At 45.8% G+C, this 25,194-nt stretch overlaps 1 protein-coding gene across 1 annotated transcript in view; it reads left to right on the forward strand.

Annotated features, from left to right (window-relative positions):
- HEATR4 (HEAT repeat containing 4) overlaps nt 1–25,194 on the forward strand; it is a 53,105-nt gene that overhangs the window by 1,284 nt on the left and 26,627 nt on the right. The window contains 1 exon segment of the mRNA XM_083167549.1: nt 7,256–7,393. The gene's annotated coding sequence lies outside the window, so the exon portion shown is untranslated.

A 25,194-nucleotide genomic window follows, 5' to 3' on the forward strand; every position in this document is an offset into this window, starting at 1 on the left:
CTATCCACATCGGCGTGGAGTTGATTTTATATAGTGTGGCGAGCCCCGCGTAATTCATGTGCTCGCCATGCTTCGGGATGACGTGGATAGTGTGTGTGGGGGGGGGGGGGAAGGGGGGGGCGGGTGGCGTAAATAAATGACATTAGATGTCATTTAATTGTATAGTACATTAAATGGCATTACAACAGGTCAAATCGGTTCAGATATCGGATGCGATCGCATCCGAGTTTATATCGGACCCAATTTTTGTAATGTATTCACTGACAGAGAGTAGTGAATAAATTACATAGGAAAATCGCCATTATACAATAATGGCATGCGATGCGATTTGACTACGTTTGTGTACGTAGTAAAATCGGGCGCTGTGCTAGGAAACAAGTACCTATATATGTGTATGTATATATAAATTACAGTGCAGGTACTCACATTGTTCCTGGAGTGGTATGTATTTATTTTTCCCTTTCAATGGTCCTGGTGACACAGCTCAACACTGGGATGTAGGAGGGTCCGAAGGAGCCAGGCACCTATCCTAAAGTTTTCAGAGGGTAGGCTCCTCCCCTACTGCATCCCGGACTCTTCAGTTCGTGTTAGGTGCCCACTGGAGTGGGTGCTATTCTAAAGGGCTGCAGGAGCAGCTGAAGAAATAGAGTAGTTAGGGGATTTTTATTATTTTATTAACTTTCACTCTAGCTAGGTAGGCACAGTGTGAGGATTCTTACTAGTGAACCCTCACACTGCTAGCGCAGCAGGAGCTGACAGAAGCGCGTCCTGTCAGCTCACTGTGCACAAGGGAGACGCTGTCTGGCCTCCCTGTGCAGCGCTTACAGCTTCTTTTAAGAAGCTGCCTGGGCTCCGGAGCGTCCTGAAACCGGCTTCACGCTTAGGTGGGGATCATGGGGGACAGGCGCTCCGTGATGGCGGCGGCCATTTTCTGCGGAGCTTACACACTGAGCTCCTGTTATGAGAGGACAGCAGTGTTGTTACAGGCATGTTCCAAGTGGTCCCCAGCCGAGGGGGAGATACTGGAACTAGGAAATCCCACTAAGGGAGCGGCTGACTGGGGGTGGTTGGCGCCAAAAGTCACGGACCCCGCAGCAGCAGGGACTTGGTCCCTTCCCTCACTCTGTTTTTGGCGCCTTTCAGAACGCTTGCAGCGGAGCTGAGCTGGCTTACAGATCCTGACAGAGTGTTTGGATTTCCTGGGCATCGTTTCCCCGCATCTGAAACCTACAGACAGATAAGTGACTGCGTGCATTAACCCTGTATAAGCGCTGTTGTACATTGTATGCACTGTGTGGGTTACTTTACATCATGTCTGAGCAACAAGCTGTGGTTTTGGGGGAGGGAGCCCTTATTACACTGAGCGCTTGTAATGTGTGTACACAGAAATGTATACCTGAGCAGATGGCCAAGGGGGGCTTGTGTATTGCTTGCGCTGCTGTGAGACCCATGGGGAGTGAACCCCAGAGGGCAGAGCAGATTGAACCCGCGTGGGCTAGTGCCCTGGGCAGGTCGGTTAATGCCTTAGTGCAATTGTTGGACAGACAGGGAGATGTCTTGGTAGAATCTCAGAGACCTATGTCATCATCCCAGCAGTCCTCTGGCTCCTTGCCTCTTACCCAGGCAGATCCTGCCTTAATACAGGTGATGCAGGATACTGCAAAGGGGATCAACAGGTTTAGTGACTTGCTAGACAAAATTGATGTTGATGCTGTAGGGACCCCTAAGAGGTCTTATTCGGTACCTGTATTGGTAGATGAAGAGGAGGGAGCATATACAGATATCCCCTGGGATCAGGGAGATGATTTGGAAGATTCCTCAGCTGCAGGGGTGGAGGATCTTATTACGGCTGTAAAACAAGCTTTAAAACTTTCAGTGGAGGATAAAACTCCTGCTAAAGGTGTGTTTAAACGACAGCGAAAGGAGGCTGTTACATTTCCTTCTGATGAGGGATTACAGGAATTGTTAGAAGGGGCCTGGAAAACCCCTGATAAAAGGCTTCAGATGCCAAAGATATTCCTAAGTCTCTACCCCATGCCAGAGTCTCATGCGGAGCTCTGGGAAAAAGTGCCAGTTGTGGATGCTTCTGTGGCGCGTTGTCTAAGGCTACTGTATTGCCAGTACAAGGGGGCACAGCCTTTAAAGATCCTGTGGACAAAAAGCTGGAGGGTAACCTCAAGGCTATATTTGAAGGGGTGGGATTCACCCTACGTCCTCTTATTGATTCAGCCTGGGTCTCTAAGGCCATGATTGAGTGGGCTAATGATTTATGCACCATTTTACATGCTGATCCTGGTGTATTGCTGCTGGCGGAGAAACTTAAGGCAGCAGCTAAGTATGTGTTGGAAGCGGAGGAGGAAGCGCTCAAAATGGCGACCAGAGTTTCCACAGTATCTATCAATGCCAGGAGAGTACTCTGGCTTAAGGCCTGGGAAGCAGACAATGAGTCTAAGAAGGCCTTAGAAACATTAGCTTTCAAAGGAAAGTTATTATTTGGTTCTGAATTAGAAGAGATTATTAAGCAGGCCACGGGTGGCAAGAGCACCTTCCTGCCTGCTCCCGCGGCAAAGCAGACATCCAGATTCTCTGCTTTTAGGCCGTCCTTTCGGCCCTCCCCTAGAGGTGGTGCGTCCTTTCGAGGACAGTCTTTTAGGGGAAAGTTTCAGTCAGCCAGGGGTAAGGCCCCGAAGTCAAAATTTGGCTCCTTTCACAAGAAGCCTGTCACCAAAGGAGAGGACAAACCCTCCGCATGACTGTCAGGGGATTTGACCGGCAGTGGTAAAGGTGGGGGGGCGTCTATCACATTTCAAAGACGCATGGGCTTCTCTAGACCAGGATTCCTGGGTGTTAGACATTATAGCCCAGGGCTACAAAATTCCCTTCAAAGGTCTTCTTCCGAGAAGATTTATTACAACATCTTTGCCAAAGAAAGCTCGGCTCCGTTCAGCTCTTTCAAAAGCAGCTCACTCTCTGTTAGAGAAGGGGGTGGTAATTCCGGTTCCCAGGGCGGAGTGGAAGAAAGGCTTTTATTCCACTCTGTTTCTGGTGCCCAAACCAGACGGGTCTTTCAGACCAATACTAAATTTAAAGTCTCTAAATGTCCATTTGTGGGTGGACCATTTCAAAATGGAGTCTCTACGGTCAGTGCTGCTAAGCCTGGACCAGGGAGAATTTTTGGCGTCCATGGATGTCCAGGACGCGTATCTTCATGAACATCAGGCCCTGTTGAGGTTTGCGATAGGAGATCTGCATTTACAGTTCCAGGCGTTGCCCTTTGGTCTGGCCACAGCGCCAAGGGTATTCACCAAAATAATGTCTGTAATGGCGGCTGTGCTTCGGCTGAGGGGAATCACAGTGATACCTTATTTGGACGACCTGCTGTTCAAAGCAGAGTCAGCAGACAGGTTGCAGAGTCATTTGGCAGAAGCCATCAATTTTTTACAGGCTCACGGCTGGCTTTTAAACTTACAAAAGTCTCAGTTGGTGCCGCCACAGAGACTCCAATTCTTGGGAGTCATTCTGGATACCCATTTACACCGGGTATTTTTACCAGAGACAAAGGCCAGGGATCTGGTTGCTTTAGTCAAGGAGATTCTCAGCTCTCGGAGCACATCAGTGTGGAGGTGCCTCAAGCTGCTGGGAAAAATGGTGGCGTCGTTCGAGACGCTGCAGTTTGCCAGGTTCCACTCTCGGGTGTTCCAGTGGAACATCTTAACGGCTTGGTCAGGAAACACTCAGACCATGAAGACAGAGCAAATAGTGTTGTCGTCGGAAACTCGAGCCTCCCTGAAATGGTGGACAGACGTGGATTCCCTTCAGTGGGGTCGGTCACTGCAGGCCTGGAGCTGGTTGGTGGTAACTACCGACGCCAGTCTCAGGGGCTGGGGGGCAGTAGTCTTGGACCTGCGGCTGCAGGGCTTGTGGACTCCAGAGGAGTCTGCTCTTCCGATCAACATCTTGGAACTGAGAGCTGTCTGGAAAGTGATTTCTCTGGCGGGAGACAGGCTACAGAGACTCCCTTTAAGGATTCAGACCGACAACGCCACAGCTGTGGCGTATCTGAATCATCAGGGAGGTACACGCAGCAAATTAGCCATGTGGGAGGTGTCCAGAATCCTCCTGTGGGCGGAACAGAATGTTCCAGCAGTGTCAGCTATATTCATACCAGGAGTGGAGAATATAGAGGCAGACTTGCTGAGCAGGGAGGAGCTGAAGGAAGGAGAATGGAGTCTAAATCCTCAGATATTTCGTCAGATTACCCTGAGGTGGGGAACTCCGGATGTGAACCTGATGGCATCCAGGTTCAACCATCAGGTGCCCAGGTTTTATGCCAGAACGAGGGATCCACTGGCAGAAGCAGTGGATGCCATGACTATCCCCTGGGAGGGGAATCTCTTGTATGTTTTTCCGCCAGTCCCAATGCTGGCGAGACTGTTGAAAAGAATAGAGGCTCAGGCAATTCCGGTGATCTTAGTGGCCCCAGATTGGCCGAGGAGGTCCTGGTACTCGAGGCTTCAGAGATTGTCTGTGGACTCGTGGCCTCTGCCTCTGAGACCAGACCTTCTAAGACAAGGACCGTTCAATCATCTGGATTCAGCTCGATTAATTTTGACGGCCTGGCTATTGAGACCGCCATTCTAAGGAATAAAGGTTTCTCAGAGGCAGTGGTTAATACCATGATAAAAGCCAGGAAGTCAGTGTCTTCGGCAAATTATTATAGGGTCTGGAAGACCTACATTTGATGGTGTGCGAGACGGAAGTCACATACATCACGTTTTAAGTTGACAAAAATGATGGCATTTTTGCAGGATGGCTTTTCTTCTGGGTTAAGCCTTCAGTCCTTAAAGGTGCAGATCTCGGCCTTGTCCATCTACTTCCAGAAAAAGATTGCTATTTTACCGGAAATCCAGACTTTTCTGCAGGGGGTGTCTCGGTTGAAACCTCCCTACAAATAACCAGTAGCGCCTTGGGACTTATCACTGGTTTTGGAATGCCTTCAGAAGGCACCCTTTGAGCCTTTAAGGTCGGCGGACCTTAAGTTTCTCACATGGAAGCTGGTATTCTTGTTGGCAGTGGCATCGGCAAAAAGGGTGTCAGAGTTGGGAGCATTGTCATGCAAGTCTCCTTTCCTGATATTTCACGATGATAGGGCAGTTCTTCGGACGGTACCTCAGTTTTTTGCCTAAAGTAGTCTCGGCTTTCCATCTAAATCAGGAGATAGTTCTGCCTGTGTTTCAACCCCCAGAGGGTTCTAGAAAAAGGGACAAATTGAAGAATTTGGATGTGGTGCGTGCCTTACACATTTATGTGGACAGAGTTAAGAGTGTCAGAAAGACTGACACCTTGTTAGTATTGTATGATATACACAAAATTGGTTGGCCTGCATCTAAGCAGACCATTGCTAGGTGGTTGCGCTCTGTTATAGCGTTTGCATACACTAAAGTTGGTAGGCCTGTTCCGGCCAGAATTAATGCGCACACCACCAGGTCAGTCGCCACCTCTTGGGCGGTTCGACATGGGGCAACAGCTGAGCAGGTTTGCAGGGCTGCCACTTGGTCGTCTGTTCATACCTTTGCCAAATTCTATAGGTTCCATGAGTTCGCGTCGGAGGACGCATCATTCGGGCGAGCAGTGATGAGAGCTGCAGACCTGAGCGTACCCACCCAAAGGACCGGCTCTGGAACGTCACAGTGTTGAGCTGTGTCACCAGGACCATTGAAAGAGAAAAAGGGATTTTTGTAAGAACTTACCGTTCGAATCCCTTTCTCTGATATGGTCCTGGTGACACAGCGATCCCTCCCTTACGCTCAGTAAGTATGCCAGTATTCATGATGTTCATGTTAAAATGGTTAATAAACAGTTATTGTTTAAAAATGTGCATATAATATGTGCAGGCGTTTGTACTGAGTTAATGTATTCCAGTGGCTTTGAAAGACTGAACTGAAGAGTCCGGGATGCAGTAGGGGAGGAGACTACCCTCTGAAAACTTTAGGATAGGTGCCTGGCTCCTTCGGACCCTCCTACATCCCAGTGTTGAGCTGTGTCCCCAGGACCATATCAGAGAAAGGGATTCGAACGGTAAGTTCTTACAAAAATCCCTTTATTTATACACACAAAAAAACACTGCTGCAGCAACACTGGGATTACCCTCTCTGCATATACCACATTGACAGTGGCAGTACCAGCATTGCACATGACTTAGGTCCTTATTCTGATCCAATCACTCCCCCGCGTGTTTGCACGGGGGGGGTGATGTTTTGCATCTGTGCATGTGCAGCCGCAGGGAACACCCAGCGTTTCATAGATGTTCCCTTGAAAACACTGTGTGATGTGGGCGTGACGCGTCAACGGATGTCAGCTGCCCGCCCTCTTGACATACAGGCAGCATGCATATCTAAGGCACCAGAATTTAATCCACATGCAACGCTGCAAATTTCCTCTTGTCATTCACACTGTATAAATGCAAGGTCAAGGTACAAAAATTATATACACACAGTGGCTGTCTTCTTACGATTGTACTCATCCCAGGTACTTACATTGGAGGAGTCTTTCTTGTTTTTGAAAGAGAACTCCCCCGGGACTGACACTGCGAATGTGCGTATCATAGCAATAGTTTTTACATTTAATGCTTTTCAGGCAATAGTTAGTTACTATACCATCAAACGTTTCGATGGTGGAAGCCCAGCAATCATTCGATAGTTGGCTTTCAATGTCCATCCCTACGCTAGGATGTTTTTTTTGTCAGGAACCAAATTACCTACCTGTATATTTTCATGCAAGTGCAGGCAGGATATACAAACTCCACACAGGACAAGGTGGGATTTGAACCCATGACCTTTGTACTGCCCACTAACCTATTGGAACCGTAAAAACCTGTGGACCATTTAGTATACCTGGGTTTACGCAACCATGCTTTGGAGAACCGTGCAACAGACTGTATTTTTTTATTTTAATAACTTGCGATTGTTTTTGGTAGAAAAATAAAAGGGTACTTGTGTAGTTTCATGGCGGCCGTTACGTAGTCAATGTAGCGTCCCTGTCAGAATCAGCGTAGTGTTCCCATGGCCAACGTAGTCAGCATAGTCAGCGTCCCTGTCAGAATCAGCATCTCGCAGCGCGGTTAGCCGGACCTTACGTAGTTAGTGTAGTCAGTCAGCGTTACACATTTAGCATAGTCAGTCAGCATTCGGTCACCACTTATTACATTGTGTCAGTTATGGCTGCCGAAGCATTAACCATCTTTAACCTGCCGCAGATGGAGGAGAAGTCGGTGGAGTTTATACAGCGCCACCACTTGCTGCCAGAGATACAGACCTGTGTCAATGGGCATCCTATGAGGCTTAATGTAAAGGAGCGGATGTGGCGCTGCCACATGAGAAGCTGTGGCAAGAAGGTCAGTCTCCGGGCCGTACAATGGTTTCACGGATGTCACCTGACATTTATGACCCTTCTGTGCTTCATATTTTCTTGGTCGGAGGAGCTGACAAGCATTACATTTTGTGGGCGCAACCTCATGATTTCCCCAGAAAAACAAAGTGATTTATAACAACCTTATGGACATGTTCCCTCGATTTGATATTGAGGCCCAACGCCGGATTAACGGACCTGGCAAAATTGTTGAGGTGGATGAAAGTTTATTTGTCCAGTGCAAAAATCATGTTGGACGCGTCCTGCGTTAGCAGTGGCTCTTTGGTGGCATATCCCAAGAGACAGGTGAATGTTTCGTAAACACCAGTGGCCAGCCGCGACAGCAGCACCCTGATGTCCGCCATCCAGATTCTTATTGAACCGGGTACCACCATATACTCAGACTGTTGGCGCATGTACAACACACAACTTGAGCAGACGGGGTACCATCATGCACGTGTCAACCACCGCTACAATTTCGTGGACCCAGACACCAGGGTTCATACCCAAAATTTCTCTTTCGTCCAGTCCGGTAACACAGCTCACGATGGGATGTAGGAGGGTCCGCCAGGACCCAGGCACCTATGCTTCTAATTCTTTGGGAACAGGCTCCTCCCTACTGCATCCCATAATGCTTCAGTTAGTTTTAGGTGCCCACAGGAGTGGGTGCTATGGTTTGCAGCTGCGTTTTTTTCTTTGGATTTTTTTCAGAATACTTAGGTTTTTATTATTTTATTAATGTACTAGCTTAGAGCAGGTTTGCCAGTGTGTTTGCTTCTCACTAAAGTGCATACACACTGAGAGTGCAGCAGAGGCAGACAGAAGCGCATCCTATCAGCTCTCTGTGTGCAGAGGGACACCTTTTTATTCCCTCGGCACAGCGCTTAGGCCTGGTACACACCAGAATGATTAGGGCACGATTAGGGCAAATTTTGACGGTTGTGCCTGAATTGGTGCACAATCGTTTGTATTTTACTCACGATCCTGGTCGTTTCCGATTGGATGCGCGCTCCCGGCACGTCGTATGTCGCATTGGAGATTTTGCCTCCTGCAGCAGAATCAGCTGATCCGACCGCTGATTGTGTGCTGATTTTATGCACATCGTTAGCACATTGTGTGTGCTTACGTCGTCGCGACCATCCATCCGATCCGGGTTGTCCCTGATCACCCTGAGCACAGCGTAGGAAAGCAGGAATTCTTGCTGGAAAGAATCCATAATGCAAAAAGCAGAATGGGAAAAAGAATAGCACACTTTGTAATGCCAGGCAAAAACAAAGCAAACCAAAATAACAATGTGCAGTGTTCAGCAGGTATACACCAAGCCTCACTAGTCACAAAGCAGAAATGAGGTCCTTTAAAATGGCTACTGGTCTTTGTACCCCCTCTGCTAGCCCAGCCCTTATTCTTTGTATTCTTTGTCCCCCCTCTGCTAGCCCAGCCCCTTATTTACATGTCAAAAACGACCATGGCCAGTGCACACACGATGCACTCACGATCCGCACATCCGATGGTCGTACGACCGTCGGGAGCGAGGTCGTATCGTATCGTATCTACATCGTAAGTACATCGTTTGCAAAAGAAACACGATCGTTAGCATATTGTGAGTAGGCCGCGAGAGAGAGCTCCAGGGAAGTGCATGTAAAATCGTTAGACGATCCTGATCTTTCTGGTGTGTATGGGGCCTAAGTCTCTCTAGGTAAGAGGCTTTCCTGGGCCCGGGGTGTCCTAACCGGCTCCTTGCAGAAGGGGATCTTGGGGGACGGACCCCCCGCGATGGCGCCCGCCATCTTGAAGGGTTTAGGGACGGAAATCCCGCCAGGGAAGTGAAGTCCCTTACAGGAGTCCGGCGCTGCTGGATGACTCCATTGTGGTTCCATTGAGTGAGGTACAAGGAAGTGAGGGAGACAACTGCGGGAGCGGCTGATGGGGGAGAAAGCACCAGATGGGCTGGTCTCCCCGCTGATGCAGAGACTTGGTCTGTTCCTGCACTGTGTTTGGCGCCTTTTCCCCGTGCTGCGGAGCTGACAAGGTGATTTTTACACAGTTTCCAGTCTCTTCAAAGAAGCGCTTCCCTCGCTGATCGCTGACAGGATTACCAGCTCAGATAAGTACACTGATACATTGCTCTGTGCGGTGCCTGTTCATTTTGCATTGTGTTTAAATACATGGCTGAGGGGTTTACTTCTGCTGCTGTGGAGGAGGGAGCTCTGGACATGTTTATTTACTGCAAAAAGTGTGAGGCTAAATTTACATGTGAACATGAGGATCAGGGAGATTTATGCCCGTCCTGTGAGGCTGTTCCCAGTGGGTCACGCGCCCCCAGAATGGAGATAGCTGAACCTGCGTGGGCTTTGGCGTTGGGCAGGTCTAGGAATGCTCTTACTAAGGCTTTGAATAGGCAGAAGGATTCCTTGTTAGGGTCTCCTGGCCACTTTACTTCGTCTTAGGTGTCTGGGGGGTCTGTTACCCCGGCTCAGGGGGACCCCATTTTACTGCAAGCTATGTAGGATACTGCTCAAGGAGTTCATAAAATGACTGCCCTGATGTAGCAGTTTACAAAATCCTCTGATGAGAGTGTGCTTAGGCACCCAGTGTCTACACCACCAATTATTCAGGATTTGGATGATGATGGTGGGTGTGAGGAGAACTGGAGTTGGGACATGAGTGATGAAGCCGAGGCCTTAACTTCAGGCATTGAGGATTTGATTGTGGCTGTTAAGCAGACTTTGAATCTTACAGAGGAGGAAAAGACTCCTGTCTCTTGTGTGTTTAAAAAGAGTCGCAGGGACCCTGTGTGTTTCCCCTCTGATGAGGGAATGACATCTCTTTTAAATGAAGCAGGAAGGACTCCTGATAAAAGATTGTTGATGGCAAAGAAGTATGCTAATATGTATCCCATGCCGGAGGAACATAGCAAATTATGGGAAAAAGCCCCATTGGTGGATGCATCAGTTGCTAGACTGTCTAAAGCCACTGCCTTGCCTGTCTGGGGGGTGCTGCCTTTAAACACCCAGTGGACAAAAAAGTGGAAGGTTGCTTGAAGGCTATATTTGAAGGCGTGGGTTATACCTTGAGGCCTATTATAGCATCTGCTTGGGTTACAAAAGCCATGATCAAGTGGGCGGAGGAGCTTGGTGGGCTACTCCATCAAAATTCGGAGGCCTTTATACTGGCAGAGAAATTGAGATCTGCTGCAGAGTATGTTTGTGAGGCTGGTGAGGAAGGAGCTAAAATGGTGTCCAGAGTGTCTGTAACCTCAGTCTCTGCTAGAAGGGCTCTTTGGCTCAAAGCTTGGAAAGCTGATAGTGAGTCCAAGAAGTCCCTTGAGAACTTGCCTTTTAAGGGGGAGTTATTGTTTGGCTCGGAGCTGGAAGCCATCATTAAGCAGGCTACTGGGGGTAAGAGTACTTTCCTCCCCACTACTTCCAAGAGTTCAGGCTCCAAGTTTGGAGTTTTCAAGCCGTCCTTTCGGCCTCCATTTCAGGGCGGGCCGTCCAATAGAGGACAGTCTGGCCGTGGCAGATTTCAGGCTGGCAGAGGAAAGGCTTCCGAAGGCCGATTTAGGGCCTTTACAAAAAAGCATGCAGCAAAGAGTGATGATAAGTCCTCTGCATGACGGGGCGGGGGCTCCCCGTTCTGGGCTCAGATTGGGGGGTCGCCTCCTTCACTTTCAGGACAGGTGGAGGGAATCCATAGTGGATCCTTGGGTCCTTTACATCATTTCTGAGGGTTACCGGATAAATCTCCGGGGCATTCCACCCAAGAGATTTCTGCCTACGCCCTTGCTGCGGTCTTGTCGCAGGAAACAAGAATATCCTTGGAATGGTGGACGGATATAGAGACTCTGCAGATTGGGTGGTCCCTTTGCTCCTGGGACTAGTTGGTCATCACGACAGATACCAGTCTCAGGGGTTGGGGGGCAGTTGTGCTTGACCTAAGGTTACAGGGCCTTTGGTCCGAGGAGGAATCCAGTCTTCCCATAAACATACTGGAACTGAGAGCGGTATGGAATGCCTTGTGCCAAGCAGAGGAATTTCTGAAAGGATTGCCAGTACGAGTTCAATCCGACAATGCCACTACGGTGGCATACTTAAACCACCAGGGCAGAACTCGAAGCAAGATAGCGATGGCAGAGATTGTGAGGATCTTCACCTGGGCGGAAGGGCAGGTTCCAGCACTGTCAGCCGTATTCATTCCGGGGATCCGGAATGTGGAGGCGGACTATCTTAGCAGGGCGGATCTGCTGGATGGGGAGTGGTCACTCCATTGGGAGGTATTTCAGAAGATTGTAGACCGATGGGGACTGCCAGACATAGATCTTATGGCGTCAAGGACCAATTGTCAAGTGCCAAGGTTTTGCTCTCGGTCGAAGGAGCCGTCGGCTTGGGCAGTGGATGCCATGACCATTCCTTGGTCTTTCAATCTGGTCTACATCTTTCCCCCGTTTCCAATTATCTTGAGGGTGTTGAAGAGGATAAAGAACCAGAGAGTACCGGCCATTCTGGTTGCACCAGATTGGCCCAGGAGGTCATGGTACTCAGACATACTGAAGTTATCGACAGAATTGTGGTGACTTCCTCTTCAGCCGGACTTGCTAAGCCAGGGACCGTTCTTGCACCTGGACCTAGCTCATACTTGCCTACTTTTGAAAACTATTTCAGGGAGATTATAGTTGGTAGTAGAATTTTGCACAGCGTTCATTGAGGGGACGTGTCATGCTCCACCCAAAGACGTGTCTAGTTCCATATATGGAGAGATTGTGAAAAGAGACTGTGAGCATGGCACCTAGAAGCGTGGGTGTGTGCTGCTACATCGGAGAGGAATCTTTTAAAATTACTCATATCCAAATGTAGATAAGCCCCAGAGCAGTTAGTAAGAGCTACTATACTTGGTAAAGTGCTGGGAAATGGTGCAGATGACTCAATGTAAATGTATCTGTCTCTCACTCCTTTTTCACGAAAAATGTAACAGTGTAATGTGGGCTAGGTGACATGAGGGAGATTGCTAGACTAATGAGGGAGAGAGGGAGGATTGCTGCTATGTCAGGGATTTCTCCTGCAGAATGCAGGAGGGTAGGTAACTATGACCTAGCTCGTCTAAATTTGACGGCGTGGCGTATGAATCCTCCTTATTGAGAAAGAAGAGGTTATACAGACCATGATAAGGGCCCGAAAGCCGGTGTCTGCGGCTAATTACTACAGGGTGTGGAGGATCTACATCAGGTGGTGTGAACGCCAGAGAGTTCATACCTCCAGGTTTAAGGTAGCAAGGCTACTGGAGTTCCTACAGGATGGCCTGTCGTCTGGTTTAAGTTTGCAGTCTTTGAAAGTGCAAATTTCGGCGCTTTCCATTTTCTTCCAAAAGAGGGTGGCTCTGTTGCCGGAGGTACAAACCTTTTTGCAGGGTGTGGCCAGGATTAAGCTTCCTTACAGGCAGCCGGTTGCACTGTGGGACTTGTCTCTTGTTTTGTCCATGCTGCAGAAACCTCCATTTGAGCCACTGAGATCAGCTGATCTCAAGTATCTTACCTGGAAGCTTACCTTTTTATTGGCCATTGCTTCGGCTAGGCGTGTGTCGGAATTGGGTGCCTTGTCCTGCAAGTCACCATTTTTTATTTCCATGATGACAGGGCTGTACCAAAATTTTTACCTAAAGTGTTTCCTCATTTCATTTGAATCGGGACATTGTGCTCCCAGTTTTTTCCCCCGCCTGAGGGAACGAGGAATAGGGACAGTTTTAAAGAAGTTGGATGTGGTTTGCGCATTGCGAATCTATATCAGTAGAGTAAAGGATGTTCGCAAATCGGATTTTCTGCTGGTTTTGTACGATGCACATAAGATTGGGTGGCCTGCTTCAAAGCAGACTATTGCCCGCTGGTTGAGATCAACTATTGCGTTTGCCTACTGTAAGGCAGGTAGCCTGTGCCATCTCGCATAAATGCCCATACTACAAGGTCAGTTGCTTCTTCATGGGCGGTGCGTCATGGGGCCACAGCGAAGCAGCTGTGCAGGGCAGCCATCTGGTCCTCTGTTCACACCTTTACAAAATTCTACAGGTTTCATGAGTTTGCGTCGGAGGACGCTTCATTTGGACGGGGCAGTGATGAGAACTGGCAGTCTGAGCGTACCCTCCCAAAGGACCGGCTCGTGAACGTCCCATCGTGAGCTGTGTCACCGGACTGGACGAAAGAGGAAAAAGGGAATTTTTTTTTAAGAACTTACCATTCGAACCCCTTTCTCTGAGTCCAGTCCGGTGACACAGCGATCCCTTCCTAACGCTCAGTAAGTTGTACCGTTCATGGTTGCCATGTTATGTGTTATAAGTTGCATATATGATGTTCAGGCATTGTACTGAGTTGTCTATCCTAGTGTGCTGTTGAAGTTTAACTAAAGCATTATGGGATGCAGTAGGGAGGAGCCTACTCCAAAAGAATTAGAAGCATAGGTGCCTGGCTCCTGGCGGACCCTCCTACATCCCATTATGAGCTGTGTCACCGCACTGGACTCAGAGAAAGGGGTTCGAACGGTAAGTTCTTACAAAAATCCCCTTATTGAAAGGCTCTGGGGCTCATGCAAGTGGTGAAAGAAGAGACAGAGGGGCACTGCACGTCAATACCTTGACTCCTACCTGCAGGAGTTTATTTGGCACAAAACCCTTGAGTTTCTTGGACTTGTTATTTGCTATTTTTGAACATTGTTCATTGTTTTTTTTTTTGTTCATCTTTATTGCTCACAAAATCCAGTTGCCAGTTAACACATGCCGTGTGAATGTTTTCTTTAAAAAAAAAAACACTATCCACACCAGCCGTTACGCGTCCTCCCAACCTGTTTCATACCCCCACTATCCACGTCGGCGTGGAGTTGATTTTATAAAGTGTGGTGAGTGCAGCGAGCCACCGAGCGTGGCGAGCTCACGTGGAATACACATCGCGGGAGGAGGGGGGGTCGCCGTGGGTGTGTGTGTGTGCCGCGAATGGGCAGGGGGGGGTGTGTGGGGGTCGGGTGGAGTTTCACGAATCGCGGGGGGAGGTGTGCCGCGAATCGCGGAAGGGGAGGGTCGCGGGTGTGTGTGTGTGTGCCGCGAGTCGCGGGGGGGGGTGTGTGCCGCGAATCGCCGGAGGGGGGGTCACGGGGGGGATGGGGGTGGCGTGAATTGCGGGGGGGGGGGGGTCCACGAATCGCGGGAGGGGGTGTGCCGCGAATCGCGGGAGGGGGTCGCGGGGAGGTGGCGCGAATCGCGGGAGGGGGGTCGCGGGGGGAGGTGTGCTGCAAATCGCGGGAGGGGAGGGTCGCCGGGGGGTGTGTGCCGCGAATCTCTGGAGGGGGGGTCGCGGGGGGTGCTGCGAATTGCAGGGGGGGCCGAGATGGGGGGGGGGTGGTGGCTTGAATCGCGAATTGTGGGAGGGGGGCGCGCAGGGGTGCCGTGAATCGTGGGAGGGGGGCGTGAATCGCGGGAGGGGGTGGCACGGGGGGTCCGCGAATTGCGGGAGGGGGTGGGCACAGGGGGTGTCGTGAATCGCGGGATGGGGGGTCTGCAATTAGTGGGAGGGGGCGGGGGTCCGCAAATCAGGGGGGTCACGGGGGGGGGGGTGCCGCGAATCTCGAGGTTGGGGGCGTCGCAAATTGTGGGAGGGGGGTTGCGGGGGGATGGCGCTAATCGCGGGAGGGAGGGTCGCAGGGGGTGCCGCGAATCGCGGGAGGGGGGCCGTCGTGGGGGAGGGGGGCGGGTGCTCACCTGGTGGCTGTGGAGTAGCATTGATATATACAATAAATTCCTAATTAAGGCGCTTCCTTCATGGGCACTGTGGGAAATGTAATCACTAAAATGTACTCTCCTTTTGTATGGCTTCTGTATTTGATCTTCCGTTCCTCCTTTCCTCCGTTCAGCCTCTCTCCACTTTTGTACCTCGAGGACTCGTCCCGGAATATATGGATGAGAAAAAACAGGAGGGCAAATGTGTAGAAATATTTCCACTGGTTTAGATACGTCCTATCTCTATGATAGTGATGGCGTACCAAAACTCACTATTAAAATAATTAAACAAGCACATCAAGGTTTCTTTAAGGGCATGGGGTTGCGTACCCGTACTCACGGTGGATAAGATGGTTTCACACACGTAGTGGTTTCTTTAAACTTTTATTTTGATTCCAAACAAACTTTCTAACATATAGAAAGGTTTACATAAAAAATGATAAAATGCTGCTTATGCACCCAGAGTGGAGGTGGTGATGACTCGGAGTCTACACTTCTGCCGAAAAGTCCGGATCAACGACAGATGTGGACAACCTTGTTCTCACTTACCTCCTCCTCGATGGGTCCAATAACAGAAAAACACTAGTTCAGAGTCAACATGTTTCGAGATCCTCTCTCTTCCTCAGGGCTCTGACTAGTGCTTCTGAGCTGGCTGGTTTATATTGTATGAGGCTCCTCCCCTTCCTGTATGAGGCTCCTCCCCTTCCTGTTCTGTTTCCTATCACCGGAAGTTCATTTACGTTTTCAGAGTTTTTTATTTTTAAATCCCCATTGTTAAGATGTTGGTTCCTCACTGCTTCCTCCTCAATGTTAGTTATTTAGGTGAAGCCCTCTCAGCTCCCCTTTGTGCGTGTGACAGGTTTGTTTGTATGAGACACGCGGCTGGCGTCTCTGTTTACTTCCGGCTGCGTGTGTCACGTGATGCCGCTCACTTCCGGTGCTGCGTCTTGCGTGTCACTGCATTGCTTCCGGGCTGACGTCTCCGTTCACTTTCGGCCGCGTGTGTCACGTGATGCCGCTCACTTCCGTTGCTGTGTTTTGCGTGTCACCGCATTGCTTCCGGGATTCAGTGATACCAACATGGATTTGATTATGGGTCACATGACAGCTACCCGGATATCTTCAATAGCCGTCGGCCATGTTTTATATATTATCCGATTCTAAGATATTTCCTTGGCGTCCATTAGGTACTATGGATTGATAGATGAAGTTTAGTCAATATTATGAACATTAATAAATTGATAGATCTCAATTAATATAATATAGAAAAGATACATATAAAAATATATATATATGTATATATATATATATATATATATGTAAAATATCTATAAAAAATATATAAAATATATAAAATATCTCAATGCAAGTGTACCAACGTTTAAAAATTTTTAAAAAATTTCCATTTCGATTTTCCTATTAACCCCTTCCTGACACAGCCAGTTTTTGCCTTCCTAACAGAGCCCTTTTTTTCAAATCTGACATGTATCACTTAAGTGGGGATAACTTTTTTTTGCTTTTACTTATCCCAGTGATTTTGAGATTGTTTTCTCGTGAAACATTGTACTTCAAGTTAGTGGTAAATTTGGGTCGATACAGTCTGTGTTTTTTTGTGAAAAATACCAAAATGTCGCAAAAAAATGGAAAATTTAGCAATTTGCAAAATGTTAAATTTTCTGCTTGTGAGACAAATAATCATACCACTCAAAATAGTTAATAACTAACATAGACCATATGTCTACTTTATGTTTCCATCATTATTTCAACTTCCTTTTAAATTTTTTGGACACTAGGAGGCTTAAAATATGAATAGCAAATTCTCAAATTTTTAAGAAATTTCAAACACTGATTTTTTAGGGACCAGTTCAGTTTCTGATGAGACTTTGAGGGACTTGTATTTGAGACACCCCCATAAATGATGCCATTTCAAAAACTGCACCCCTCACAGTATTCAAAACAGCATTTTGGAAGTTTGTTAACCCTTTAGGTGTTTCACAGGAATTAAAACAAAGTGTAGGTGAAATTTCAAAATTTCATTTTTTTGCAGATTTACAATTTTAATACATTTTTCTAAGGAACACAGTACATTTTTACTAGAGAAATGTGACTAAAAATTGATTCCCCCAATTCTTTTGTTTTCATAAATATCATATATGTGGCCCTAGTGTGCACGTTGACCAAACCACAGGCTTCATAATAGAAGGAGCACCTACTTGATTTTGGAGCCTCCTTTTTTATGAGATTATATTTTAGGCACCATGTAGGTTTCTAGGCACCATAAGATGCTAAAAGTTAGGAACCTCCCCCACAAGTGACCCCATTTTGCAAACTACACCCTTCAGGGAATTCATTTAGGGGTATAGTGTACATTTCAAACCCCCAGGGGTTTCACCAATTTTGATACAACTGGGCTGTGAAAATGAAAAAATTTAATTTTTCATTTTCACAGCTCAGTTGTATCAAAAGTGGTGAAACCCCTGGGGGTTTGAAATGTACAATATACCCCCTGATGAATTCCCTGAAGGGTGTAGTTTGCAAAAATGGGGTCACTTGTGGGGGGGGTTCCACTGTATGGGTGCTTCAGGGGTCATTCAACCAGAATCTGTGCTGCAAAATCCAAATATCACTCCTTCCCTTCTGAGTCCTGCCATGCACCCAACTGGTATTTTTTGGTCACATGTGAGGCATTGCCATACTTGGGAGAAATTGGGGCACAGATTTGGGGTGCTTTGTCTCCTTCATTCCTTGCGAAAATGAAAAATTTTGAGCCAGATCTGCATTTTTGTGTAAAAAAATGTAATTTTTACACAAAAATGCAGTTCTGGCTCAAAATTTTTCATTTTCGCAAGGAATGAAGGAGACAAAGCACCCCAAAATCTGTGCCCCCAATTTCTCCCGAGTACGGCAATGCCTCATATGTGACCAAAAAATACCATTTGGGTGCATGGCAGGACTCAAAAGGGAAGGAGTGATATTTGGTGGTGGAATGAATGGTGGGTGCTATGTCGCATTAGCAAGACCCCCGAAGCACCAATACAGTGGAACCCCCCACATGTGACCCCATTTTGCAAACATACACCCTTCAGGGAATTCATTTAGGGGTATAGTGTACATTTCAAACCCCCAGGGGTTTCACCAATTTTGATACAACTGGGCTGTGAAAAATGAAAAATTTAATTTTTCATTTTCACAGCTCAGTTGTATCAAAATTGGTGAAACCCCTTGGGGTTTGAAATGTACACTATACCCCCTGATGAATTCCCTGAAGGGTGTAGTTTGCAAAATGGGGTCACTTGTGGGGGGGTTCCACTGTATGGGTGCTTCAGGGGTCATTCAACCAGAATCTGTGCTGCAAAATCCAAATATCACTCCTTCCCTTCTGAGTCCTGCCATGCACCCAACTGGTATTTTTTGGTCACATGTGAGGAATTGCCATACTCGGGAGAAATTGGGGCACAGATTTTGGGGTGCTTTGTCTCCTTCATTCCTTGCGAAAATGAAAAATTTTGAGACAGATCTGCATTTTTGTGTAAAAAAATGTAATTTTTAACACAAAAATGCAGTTCTGGCTCAAAATTTTTCATTTTCGCAAGGAATGAAGGAGACAAAGCACCCCAAAATCTGTGCCCCAATTCTCCCGAGTACGGCAATGCCTCATATGTGACCAAAAAATACCATTTGGGTGCATGGCAGGACTCAGAAGGGAAGGAGTGATATTTGGTTGTGGAATGAATGGTGGGTGCTATGTCGCATTAGCAAGACCCCCGAAGCACCAATACAGTGGAACCCCCCCACATGTGACCCCATTTTGCTCACCAGCTTTGGGAGGGGGGCTGGCGCTGCGGCTGGTGGGGGGGTGGGAGGAGTGCTGGCGCTGCGGCAGCCGAGGGGGGGGGGGGGGCTGGCGATCGGTGGTGATCGGTGCTGTACTTAACAGCACCGATCACTGTATATATATATATATATATATATGTGTGTGTGTGTATATATATATATATATGTGTATATATATATATATGTGTATATATATATATACACACACATATATATATATGTGTATATATATATACACACACATATATATATATATATATATATAGTTCATTTCATTAACCTTTCTGCTGCTGTGCTGCGGCTGGCGGGGGGGTGGGAGGGGGGCTGGCGCTGCGGCTGCTGGCTGGGTGGGAGGGAGGCTGCCGGGTGGGAGGGAGGTTTCCGGGTGGGAGGGAGGCTGCCGGGTGGGTGGGAGGGAGGGCTGCCGATCGGTGCTGTACTTAACAGCACCGATCTCTGTGTTACCGAGCGGCTTAGCCGCCGGTAACACAGAAAACGCTGCAATTGGCTGTTCACTTTTGAACAGCCAATCGCAGCGATCGCCGACCGGGGGGGGGGCATCCCTGCCCCCCCTGGGCGGCGAGGGGGGATGTCTGCTGTCAGGGACAGCAGACATCTCCAAACTGTCACCGCGTCTATAGACGCGGTGACAGTTTAATGGCATGACGTACATTTATGCCATGTGTCGGGAAGTACATCCCGACCATGACGTAAATGTACGTCAAATGTCGGGAAGGGGTTAAAAATAAAAATAAATCATTTCTAAAATCCTATGGTATAATTCTGGGATAAAGGAAATATTTAAAGGAACCATTTCAACTCAAAATCTAAGTTCAATCCTAAAGGGCTTAAGGTCTTTAGTTTGTAAATTAACTTCATTTCTGCCCTTGCTAGATTCTGCTCAATATTTTTGTTTCTCCAGGTCCCAGATATCTTTTGCAGACCGATGAATCTTCTTATTGAGTTGATTGAACATTGATGGGTTTCTTTAAAATGTTGTGACAAATTGTGTATCGTGAGTCCTTTTTTAATATTGCGTAGATGTTCTGAGATCCTTATTTTCAAAGGACGAGTGGTTCTTCCAATATAGAATAAACCGCATTCGCATTCTATTGCATATATCACATTTGCAGTTTCACAAGTAATAAAGTCTTTTATTTTGAAGACCACTTGATTTATTGTTACTTCTGAGGTTTTAGAGTTCGCTGCTTTGATGTTCTTGCAGCCGATGCAGAGACCGCATCGGTGGAAACCCTTGGTCCGAATTAGATTTCTCTTATTTTCAGGCAGCGCGCTTCTTACTAACTGGTTCCGCAAATTTGAAGATTTCCTATAAATGAATTTAGGTTTATCAGGTATTATGCTCTTCAAAACTGGGTCCTGCTGTAATAGGTGCCAGTGTTTTTTGATAATGTTCTCAATTTTCCTGTGATTCTTGTCAAATTGTGTAAAGAATGCGAATTGTAGGGACTTTGTTTCCTCATCTGTATTATTTCTCTTCGTTGGATGTAGAAATGTTTCTCTGTCTTGATGTCCAATTTCTTCTATGATGGAGTTAAGATCTTCTTCCTGATACCCCTTTAAAAGGAATTCTTCTTTCAGTTTGAGGTTTTGTATCTGCAGGGTTTCTGGGTCACTGCAATTTCTTTTTAAGCGAATGAATTGGCTCTTTGGTACTCCTTTGAGCCAGGGACGGTGGTGTTGGCTGTCTGTTGGGATGAACGTGTTAACATCTGTCGGTTTGTGGTAAGTTCTAGTCTGTATGTTCTCATTTTTAATATACACAGTCAAGTCTAGAAAGTTTATCTCTTGTTGACTGAATTCGAAGGTGAATTTGATGTTATGGGGATTGTTGTTTAATGATCTTGTGAATTCTTTTAATTAAAAAAAGATGCAACCACAGGTCCCTCTTTTTTAGAACAAAGAAGGGAAGGTTCAACAACAAGAAAAAAGACAACATATTACAGGAGAAGAGTCTAGATATCCCTAAGAAACATCAGAACAAGAGGGGAAAACGAGGAGGCAAAGCATCAAAGAAAAACTATAATCGAAACAAAAGAATGAAAAAGAGGAAAACTATACCATCAAGCCAGTCCCCTCCAACAATCGTGTTCAATCTGAGCCAGCGAGTTTTATCTGAAACTGAAGAAAAAGTCCTTAATAAAGGCTTAAAATATGCACCTACGTCCACGGCAGACCCCTTCGATAAGTTTGTTGATATTCACAAATTTACCAGACAAATTACATTGAAAAAAATATTTGCAATGAAGGGAGAAAAAGAGTTACCAGATACAGCTTCAACCACAAACACAGAAACAGAGAATACAAAAATCAGGAAAAAAATCCAAATTTTATCCAACATATATAAGAGGCAATTTCATCGAAACATTCAATAAAATGGTTATCAGTGATATGGAGAAAATTGACCAAAAAGAAAAAGGTAAAGGATGGAAGAAGGGGAACCTATCGAAAAAAGAAAAAGAAGCCATTACTTCCTTGGAAAAAGACAAGGATATCGTTATTAAACCTTGTGATAAAGGTGGAGGGATAGCCGTTTTAGACAAAGAAAAATACGTGAATGAAATCAATTGACAATTGGGAGATCAGGACACTTACAAAAAGTTAAATCAAGACCCCACAACAAGAATCAAAAAAGCCTTCACAGAACTCATAGAAAAACATTTCAAACAGGGAGGAATTAACAAGAAGGAACATGACTTTATCAACATAGAAGAAGACATGACACCAACCATCTATATTCTACCAAAATTGCATAAAGACAAAATCAATTCTCCCGGAAGGCCTATCATCGCAGGTACATGTTCATTAACATCAAACTTATCAGCCCTTATAGATTCCTGTCTTCAACCATTAGTAACATCTACCCGATCATACGTAAAAGATACAGGAGATATATTAAGATCAATACAGACAGATACCTGGAAAAGTGATAAATGGTTGGGAACAGGTGATGTTACCTCCCTTTATACGTGTATTTCACACGAAGATGGACTTCAAGCCACCAGCTTCTACTTAGAAAAATCAGATCTTTTAGAAACAAGGAAAAACTTCATTCTAGAATCCATTTCTTTCATTCTACATAACAACTTTTTTTATTTTGAGGGGAAATATTATTTACAGTCAAGAGGGACAGCAATGGGGACAAAATTTGCCCCAAGCTATGCTAATCTTTTTATGTCCCGGTGGGAAGAAGAATCCATATACAATAGCATAGCTTGGGGTGATAAACTCGTCAAGTGGAATCGTTACATCGACGATGTTCTGTTGATGTGGGAAGGGAGTGAAGATGAATTAAAAGAATTCACAAGATCATTAAACAACAATCCCCATAACATCAAATTCACCTTCGAATTCAGTCAACAAGAGATAAACTTTCTAGACTTGACTGTGTATATTAAAAATGAGAACATACAGACTAGAACTTACCACAAACCGACAGATGTTAACACGTTCATCCCAACAGACAGCCAACACCACCGTCCCTGGCTCAAAGGAGTACCAAAGAGCCAATTCATTCGCTTAAAAAGAAATTGCAGTGACCCAGAAACCCTGCAGATACAAAACCTCAAACTGAAAGAAGAATTCCTTTTAAAGGGGTATCAGGAAGAAGATCTTAACTCCATCATAGAAGAAATTGGACATCAAGACAGAGAAACATTTCTACATCCAACGAAGAGAAATAATACAGATGAGGAAACAAAGTCCCTACAATTCGCATTCTTTACACAATTTGACAAGAATCACAGGAAAACTGAGAACATTATCAAAAAACACTGGCACCTATTACAGCAGGACCCAGTTTTGAAGAGCATAATACCTGATAAACCTAAATTAATTTATAGGAAATCTTCAAATTTGCGGAACCAGTTAGTAAGAAGCGCACTGCCTGAAAATAAGAGAAATCTAATTCGGACCAAGGGTTTCCACCGATGCGGTCTCTGCATCGGCTGCAGGAACATCAAAGCAGCGAACTCTAAAACCTCAGAAGTAACAATAAATCAAGTGGTCTTCAAAATAAAAGACTTTATTACTTGTGAAACTGCAAATGTGATATATGCAATAGAATGCGAATGCGGTTTATTCTATATTGGAAGAACCACTCGTCCTTTGAAAATAAGGATCTCAGAACATCTACGCAATATTAAAAAAGGACTCACGATACACAATTTGTCACAACATTTTAAAGAAACCCATCAATGTTCAATCAACTCAATAAGAAGATTCATCGGTCTGCAAAAGATATCTGGGACCTGGAGAAACAAAAATATTGAGCAGAATCTAGCAAGGGCAGAAATGAAGTTAATTTACAAACTAAAGACCTTAAGCCCTTTAGGATTGAACTTAGATTTTGAGTTGAAATGGTTCCTTTAAATATTTCCTTTATCCCAGAATTATACCATAGGATTTTAGAAATGATTTATTTTTATTTTTAATAGGAAAATCGAAATGGAAATTTTTTTAAAAAATTTTTAAACGTTGGTACACTTGCATTGAGATATTTTATATATTTTATATATTTTTTATAGATATTTTACATATATATATATATATATATATACATATATATATTTTTATATGTATCTTTTCTATATTATATTAATTGAGATCTATCAATTTATTAATGTTCATATATATTGACTAAACTTCATCTATCAATCCATAGTACCTAATGGACGCCAAGGAAATATCTTAGAATCGGATAATATATAAAACATGGCCGACGGCTATTGAAGATATCCGGGTAGCTGTCATGTGACCCATAATCAAATCCATGTTGGTATCACTGAATCCCGGAAGCAATGCGGTGACACGCAAAACACAGCAACGGAAGTGAGCAGCATCACGTGACACACGCGGCCGAAAGTGAACGGAGACGCCAGCCCGGAAGCAATGCAGTGACACGCAAGACGCAGCACCGGAAGTGAGCGGCATCACGTGACACACGCGGCCGGAAGTAAACAGAGACGCCAGCCGCGTGTCTCATACAAACAAACCTGTCACACGCACAAAGGGGAGCTGAGAGGGCTTCACCTAAATAACTAACATTGAGGAGGAAGCAGTGAGGAACCAACATCTTAACAATGGGGATTTAAAATAAAAAACTCTGAAAACGTAAATGAACTTCCGGTGATAGGAAACAGAACAGGAAGGGGAGGAGCCTCATACAGGAAGGGGAGGAGCCTCATACAATATAAACCAGCCAGCTCAGAAGCACTAGTCAGAGCCCTGAGGAAGAGAGAGGATCTCGAAACATGTTGACTCTGAACTAGTGTTTTTCTGTTATTGGACCCATCGAGGAGGAGGTAAGTGAGAACAAGGTTGTCCACATCTGTCGTTGATCCGGACTTTTCGGCAGAAGTGTAGACTCCGAGTCATCACCACCTCCACTCTGGGTGCATAAGCAGCATTTTATCATTTTTTATGTAAACCTTTCTATATGTTAGAAAGTTTGTTTGGAATCAAAATAAAAGTTTAAAGAAACCACTACGTGTGTGAAACCATCTTATCCACCGTGAGTACGGGTACGCAACCCCATGCCCTTAAAGAAACCTTGATGTGCTTGTTTAATTATTTTAATAGTGAGTTTTGGTACGCCATCACTATCATAGAGATAGGACTTATCTAAACCAGTGGAAATATTTCTACACATTTGCCCTCCTGTTTTTTCTCATCCATATATTCCGGGACGAGTCTCGAGGTACAAAGTGGAGAGAGGCTGAACGGAGGAAAGGAGGAACGGAAGATCAAATACAGAAGCCATACAAAAGGAGAGTACATTTTAGTGATTACATTTCCCACAGTGCCCATGAAGGAAGCGCCTTAATTAGGAATTTATTGTATATATCATTGCCTTGTTTGGGGGAGTAAGGGTTATATCCCCAAATTCCTGAAAGGGCGAATCCTTTACCATAGTAGCGCAAAGGAAGTCTTCAACCATTTTTTTCCCATAGTATTCTTGTGGAGTAGCATTGTCTTTGCCGGGGGCAGCATGGGGAGGCAGAGGGTGTCTGGCACTGTAGGCTCACTGGGATGGTTCTCTGTCATGTGAGTCAGTCATGTGAGTCAGAGTTTCCACCCAGCGTTATAGACACACTCACACATTTTGATTGACAGATGTAGCCAAATATATAAGAGATTGGTGATATTGCAAATGGAATTGAGGGTAAAATGTGCCTTTGT

Source organism: Crinia signifera, chromosome 12 (genome assembly GCF_055691185.1).
Source record: "Crinia signifera chromosome 12, ASM5569118v1, whole genome shotgun sequence".
In the NCBI taxonomy this organism is placed as follows: Eukaryota; Metazoa; Chordata; class Amphibia; order Anura; family Myobatrachidae; genus Crinia; species Crinia signifera.